The sequence below is a fragment of the Esox lucius genome, chromosome 9 (genome assembly GCF_011004845.1).
Source record: "Esox lucius isolate fEsoLuc1 chromosome 9, fEsoLuc1.pri, whole genome shotgun sequence".
In the NCBI taxonomy this organism is placed as follows: Eukaryota; Metazoa; Chordata; class Actinopteri; order Esociformes; family Esocidae; genus Esox; species Esox lucius.
Genome location: NC_047577.1, coordinates 14,078,341 through 14,085,272, shown reverse-complemented (window position 1 = coordinate 14,085,272; position 6,932 = coordinate 14,078,341). Strand labels below are relative to the sequence as shown.

The window sequence follows — 6,932 nt, the reverse complement described above, 5'->3', positions numbered from 1 at the left end:
ACCCAAAACACACAGTGAATGTCTGTGAATGTCACTGAGTGGCCCAGCCAGAGATGTTACAGACTATTCAATAAAGGGTCTGAACTTGTAAACATGAACATTTATTAAATTTTGTTGTATTTTAAGAAAATGGCACATATTTTGTGTGTATATTGGTGGCAAAACATTGAATTAATGTAACTACTTTCTGCTAGTGCCCTGAAACAATTAAAATAATGAATCGTGATCAATCGCATATTTTTTTGTAGTTTTAGAATGAGCTGACATTTGTCCACCAAAAAAATGTAAAATACATTGGAAGCTTAATGTTAAAGGCATAAAGTACTTTATTGTAAGGTAAGGAAAAACACAAACTGCAACATGACTTTCTTACAGTTATTTAAAGCTTCCAATGGTAAGGTAGGCCTACGTCCTCTGAGCAAAATCTGAACACGCAAACACCCTCTCTATTTCTCACAGAAAATGATTTGAACATTCCTTTTATTTCTGGTCATCATTTACTGGCTGTTTCAGTTTGGTGCCAGCCAGGAACGAAGCTAATAATGACCAAAAACAAAGACGTTTGCAGTATTGTAAGCAATGATTTTGTAATCCCTGTGCCTAGCAGTTGTTCTATGCCTTACTCTGCCTTCGCCGGTTAGATGGAATAATGCAATACAATTACAGCAGGACCATACGTCTTAGGTTACAGCAATTCAGGCATCATTCACTAAAGTGTTTCCATGCCATTGCAGTCACCATATAGGCTCATTTAAATGATACCTGGCTGAGTGACACTGATCCTAACCCTTCTCTTTGGCATCCTATATCCATCACTGTCTCAGCTTGAATAATGACAGGCCTAACTGTCAGGTTCCTAGAACAATACTGTATCCTCTTATTTTCCTGTGTGTGTGTGTGTGTGTGTGCGTGTATGTATCTGTGTGTGTGCCCGTTTGTGTGTGTATGTTTGTGTGTGTGTGCCCTGTCTTATTCCTGGCACTTCTTTATTGGGAGCTGCTGAAAATGTAACTGTCGAAACTGTCAAAGGAGATCCTCTGTTTGCTAATATCAGATTTCAGGTTTTACTGACTCTCACCACTGCTTGCTGTACCACACAGCCGTTACCGTGTCAAACTCTGGGAATGAAACGAAGTGTCAATGAACGAACGCATCGACTTTCCACTTGGGAGGGAGGAAACAAACAGTAAGGTTAAAGAAGTAGACAAAGGAACAACCCGCCAATTTTGTGCAAAATACAAATACAAAGTAATGGGAGGGAAACAAAAACATGGTGCAGGGCATCAAGAAGAATCTGTGTCCGCAGCGTAGCTGGGCCAGGAGTCCTGCAGGGGGCGTAGTAAAGTGGCCGAGCACTACACTGGGTGAATGGATGGATGTTGCAATGTAGCCTTCTACAGAATCCATTAAGTAGGACAAGCACCTGCAAGTTAAATTGTGATTGTTTGCTAAATAATATAGTCTCTTCCAGTGCGTCAGTGACAGAAAACAATTCCAGGTGGAGAGCAGTGTCATGAGAAGCAGAGCAGCTAGAGGAGATGTGCAGCGGATGAAACCGAGTCTCCCAAACGTCCTGTGTAGTTGTTTCGGATGAGGTCAGATCAGGGATCGGATGTTATGACATTTGCGGAGTGTGGGCAAAACAATAATTCAGAAAGTCGGTGAACCGTGGCAATATGGCGCGTGACAAACCACAGTAATCTCAATTAGTTTACAGTCAGTGTCAGTGCATAACTCCAACACAGTCTTAAACCGTCTGAACAACACAGTGGTGGTAGGGCCTGATCATGACAATGAGGCGACTGATAGGAAAGAGGTCAGGAACCTGTCAGTGAAGCGCCGGGACAATCTCTCTCGACATCAGCAAGATGACGGAACTGATCAAGATGATGGAACAGAGCGTGGTTCTTTAGGAAAGGCAGGGGCCGGGGTGCCATTATGCCCATCAACAGGGCTGAAGTGGAGGATAGAGAACTGGAACCCATTGGTGTCCACATCACCTCCATATACCACCTTTATGTATAATACCTTTAAAAAAAATCGAAATACCAAACAGCTAGGGACTTTCAATTCCTCGTTCGAGTCGTCTTTTCTTCTGCAGCAGGTTGTGCAATAGGTCGTTTTCCTCGGTCAGTGTGTGGATTCACTATTGAGTCATTAGTTGAGAGAATGTCTGCCTGGAATCCAGCAAAAGCTGTCTGGGAAACAAGATGGCCACAATCAATGACTGGGGTTAAACAACACAGGGATAAACTCACTGAAGCTGCAGGGAAATCGCTCTTCATGTCCTGAGAAATTACTGTAGTGTGAGCGTGGTATGAGTGAGTTCTCTCTTTGTTTCCTAGTCCAGCGGTCAAGGTCTGGTTCTTTTTTTGGTTCACTCTGTATCCTGGGTTTAGGGCTCTGGTCCCACTTTGGCTATGATGGGAGATCAGAAAGGCAATCTGGTCAACTCTTTTTAAAAGGATCGTTTGAATCATGTTTGTTGGTAGTTCCACCGAATTTCTTTATAGGGAAAGCATTGAGAGCATTGTTGAAAGCAGTGTTGGTTGGGTGCATGTGGACATCTAGGCAGCGGTGGTCTGCCGGATTGCAACCAGTTTTATCTTTCACACCGCCACCTACTTAACAGGCGTGAGGCAAACCACAACCTCCCTATATCGCTCAAAGCAAACTAGACCAAACATTTAGAAACGAACCAAACGGAAATATGCACCTATAACAAACAATGTCTATAAAAGAAATTACCTCAATAACACCCAGAACGATCACTAACAAAACGGACACCTCACTCGCAAACAATTCCACTCCATAGGGCCCAAAGCCTTCGTGGCGGAAACACCTGTGCTGAAAATTCCATGAGACGATCCGGCCGCTACATCTTACCGATTCAAATACAATGCAGCTGCAGCTACCACAATCTTTAACTAAGTACATTTTGTCTTTCGAGCTCTACAATTCACCACCTGTGCCACAAATGTCACAAACTCCACTGTGTTCACCAGCAGACATCTGCTTCATTCAACTGCAGAGCATGTCCAATTTCCCCTGGTTTCCATTCATCCACCACAAGTCCTTATCAACATCTACTTTTCACAACTTACCTTACCTCTCTATAAAACCTCTGCTGACTCTTGCTACCTAAAACCCTAATCCTAACTGGGCAGAACAAGAACTTAACCCTGTGGCATTCAGGGCCGTTACTATGTGTTGGATCTACTGAAACCTCATTAACCAACTCCTCCATTTGATAAACACTTCCAACATGGCCAAACATTTTGCAGTTACCACACAACAAGGGTTCGGGCCCAAACGTTCTAACCGTGTACCTAGCATCTCAGTTTTACATGCGTAGGGAGTCTCTTCATCGATGCTCAGAAGCACAGACAGGCTCTTCTCTTTCCTCCCATCAACTGCACGATTTAGACAACGTGCATAAACTGCTCCTGACACATTTCGTCTAAACCATTAAGCTTCAATATCCACTGGCACTCCAGATACTTCTCCCTTTGGCAATCTGCTGCACAAGTCAGAACATTCCACTCCCTTCTTCCCCGAAAGACACGGGGCCAGTGCTTTTTCTTTCTGTCCTGCAGAGGCACAATAAATCAGAGCAAAAACACTCCTAGTCACGCTAATAGAATCCACTTCCCCCGAAAGCTTTCTTCAATGTTTTGTGTTTGTCAATAGGCCTCACAAAAATACATTTCTATCCACAAACTGCACTCCAACAATGAACCAACATTTTCCAAAGAACTTTAGCCCATTTCACACCTTTTCAATTCAGTTTGTGTCCCACTCCATATCCTCAACAGACTGCGCAGTCCGAATCAGTCAGAACTTCCACTGTGTCCCGTTCCCTGTTTTCACTTGCTTTGCGGGTGTCAGTAAGTTCAGGAGGGGCGGTGGATGGAACTCGGCAAACAGCTGTCTCTAATGGTCACATTAGTCCAGATCAATTAACAGCACGTAACTCGTGCAACCACTAGGTTCCAATCCCAGTTCAACTTCAGAAACACTTAGCTGGTCACATGCCACTTCAACTTCAGACACTCAGTGGGTTGAATCCCAATTCACCTAACAACTCTTAAAAAAGGCACTCCATCGATAATAAAACAATAAAGCACATTCACCAGGACAATATTCAAACATATAGATGAAGCTGTATAAAGACCTTTGGTAGGCTTAGGCAAAAAAAAACGTCAATGCCATTTGTGACTAATCCAGACGGTTCGGCAGAAATTACATCAGCACGCCTTCACTTTTGTGTGGGATCAGACCCAATAGTATTTAGTCTTTAACTTAGAAGTCAACCATTGCATTCCAAACAAATAAGAACATTGTAATCCTGACGCATTTCTACTCAAGGAAAATAATGAGTGATTATATTTTGATGTACATTTTCTGACAATATCTCAACCTGTGTGAGGTGCGAGGGCGAAAATGAAAACAACAAAGTGGGAGAGCACGCAACGTCACGCTATGGGCCAAACGGAAGACTTTTGCTGTACTAGTCACCTAAATAAAAACATAAATGACCATAACACATCTGCAGTCAGTGGTTTACGTTCATGTTTCAAATACTGTTTCTACAGCACTGTTCGGACTTCCTGAGATATTCCGCAATTAAACTTTCTCGTCTGTCCGTACCACTTCATATAGGCCTACAGTATCGGTCAAAAGTTTGGACACACCCAGAATGGATATGTCTATCCAAACTTTTGACTGGTGTTTTATGTACTATTACAAAGCACTGCACATGTACATGTAAGATGCACAGTGAAAATAACATTAGAATGGAGTCTCAGCAGATTCGGGGCCCTCGACATGAACATAAGTGAAAAAGGCCATGGCGTCTACAGGGCAGGGTCTGTTTGGCTGGCTGATCCCCACAGCGTAGAGACAAACATAACAGCATCCTAAAGCTGCTCTGGAATACAGGAGTACCCTCTGTGTTGCAGCACTGTCACCCTAAAATCCCTTATCTCAATTCCACCACCTCTCCATTTCACAGAACCCCCCCCCCCCCACCCCCCCCATCGTAGTTCCTACTGCCTTTTGCTTACTGCATTGCTACAGTACCACATAGCCTGGCTGGGATCCAACATATGACACAAGCCCAGTAGAAGATGGAGACGGGGAGGAGGAGGGTGATGGAGGGATTAAGGAAGAACAAAGTGTTCTGAAAGGGTTTCTGGGAGACTGAGAGAGACAGAAAGGGATCACAGGAAGCAAAAAAAAAAACATAATGTGCCGTTAAAATTCACAGGCATTTTGATGAAGCATAGGCCTGCGCGACCTGTGGCTGCCTTTTTGAGTCAGAGAGGAACAAAGGGGGAAGAGGAGAGTGAAGAGGAACATGTCTGCGGAGTTCGGGATGACAACTGGTGGTCACAAAGACTGCAAAGCCAAAGCATAGCATAATCATCTTATTGGAAAGCTTTCTAAGCTTTGGGTACAGTGCAAAACACACAATGAGAAGTGTTAGTCTGGTGCACAGTTCATGAGTTGAGTAAAACAAGCAAAATTATGGGATTTAAGCCGTTTGTCCACAATTCCATCATTATGTGAAAAGGGGCTACATTCTGTGCTCCATACCATGCTTGCCAAATGTCATAACTCAAAATCAAACAGAGTATGCAATATTCTTGACTGTCTTCCACATTGTTGTTTAATTACGAAGATTACAGTACAATGTTTGTTAAGGAAAAACATCAATATAACTTGATTACATAAGCATTGAACTTTAATAATGTCAACATTCAGGAACATTCATTCAGCTGTAAATCTTTGTGGGTGAGTCGTTCAAGGTATGCACACCTCCATTGTAGGTTACTCGTCACTGCTCAAAACATTCTATATCATCTCAGTAAGCTACTATTGAGATGTTGAGTGTGGAACTGGTTGTGTGTTTTGGTTTGTTGTACTGCAGAAAGGTTCATTCCTCTTCCAGTGTGTCTGAGAAAGCAAGTTTGCCTCTGTGATTTTGCCCGTGATTAGGTCTAATCAGTCCATGCCAATGACAACCATACCATCATGTAGCCACCACAGTGCTTGAAAATGAAAAGTAATACTCTGTGATGTGTTCTGTTGGATTTTCCCCTTAAAGGTTCTGCTCTTAGGACAAATATTTTTGAATTTAATTTTGAACTTCTTGCAAAAATGATGCCAGTGTTGGAATATGTCTATATCTTACTTACATTTTGTGATGTAACATAATGTAATCCACTTTAAGTAAAGGCAGTTGAAAACATTCTGAGGGGCACTATATGCCTGTTTGTGCCAAACTACATTCATGCACAATGATCATTTCTCATTTGAAGTCATGCAGATTAAAATACTAGCCTTGAAAATATTGCACTGAGAGACCTCAGTCAACAAATGCAATGCATCATGTGTCTTGTCTATCTGTAATTTGTTGCCAGTCACGTTTTGGGTTTTGTTCTAACAAAACGTGAATATCCATCATGGCGGTTGTTGAAGCAAATTTGCAGTATTTCTTGTTATGATAGGGACCCACTTACCAAATTTCAGAACTATGAGTTGCGTGTGCATTGCCTGCGAGCTTTCAAGTGTTCCTTGTTTATTCAAATCAATTAAATGTTATTCATTTTATAAAGCCCTTTTTACATCAACATTTGTCACAAAGTGCTTTTACGGACACCCAGCCTAAAATCCCAAAGTTGCACAGTGGCTTGGAACAACTCACTTGTAAGGTCCAAAATTAGGAAGAAACCTAGAGAGGAACCAGACTCTGAGGGGTGGCCAGTCATTTTCTGACTTTACTGGGTGAAGATTATAAGAGTCCATAACGTTATGGACCAAGCCAATGTTGTTGCATGATCAGAAGACAAGCAGGTCAATAAATGCAAACGGGCTTCAACCAGAGTCCTAAAGCAGAATCCAAGTCCACAGCATAGCCTGGTGGACAG

At 42.5% G+C, this 6,932-nt stretch overlaps 1 long non-coding RNA gene across 1 annotated transcript; it reads right to left on the bottom strand.

The window, feature by feature from the left end:
* Nucleotides 1-324: 324 nt before the first annotated feature.
* On the bottom strand, nt 325-3,901 carry LOC109616118. Its single transcript, XR_002197182.3, has 3 exons — nt 3,775-3,901; nt 2,301-2,418; nt 325-2,198 (listed from the first exon to the last, which is right to left on the bottom strand). It is a non-coding gene; the product is annotated as an uncharacterized LOC109616118 (long non-coding RNA).
* Between the last annotated feature and the right edge of the window lie 3,031 nt (nt 3,902-6,932).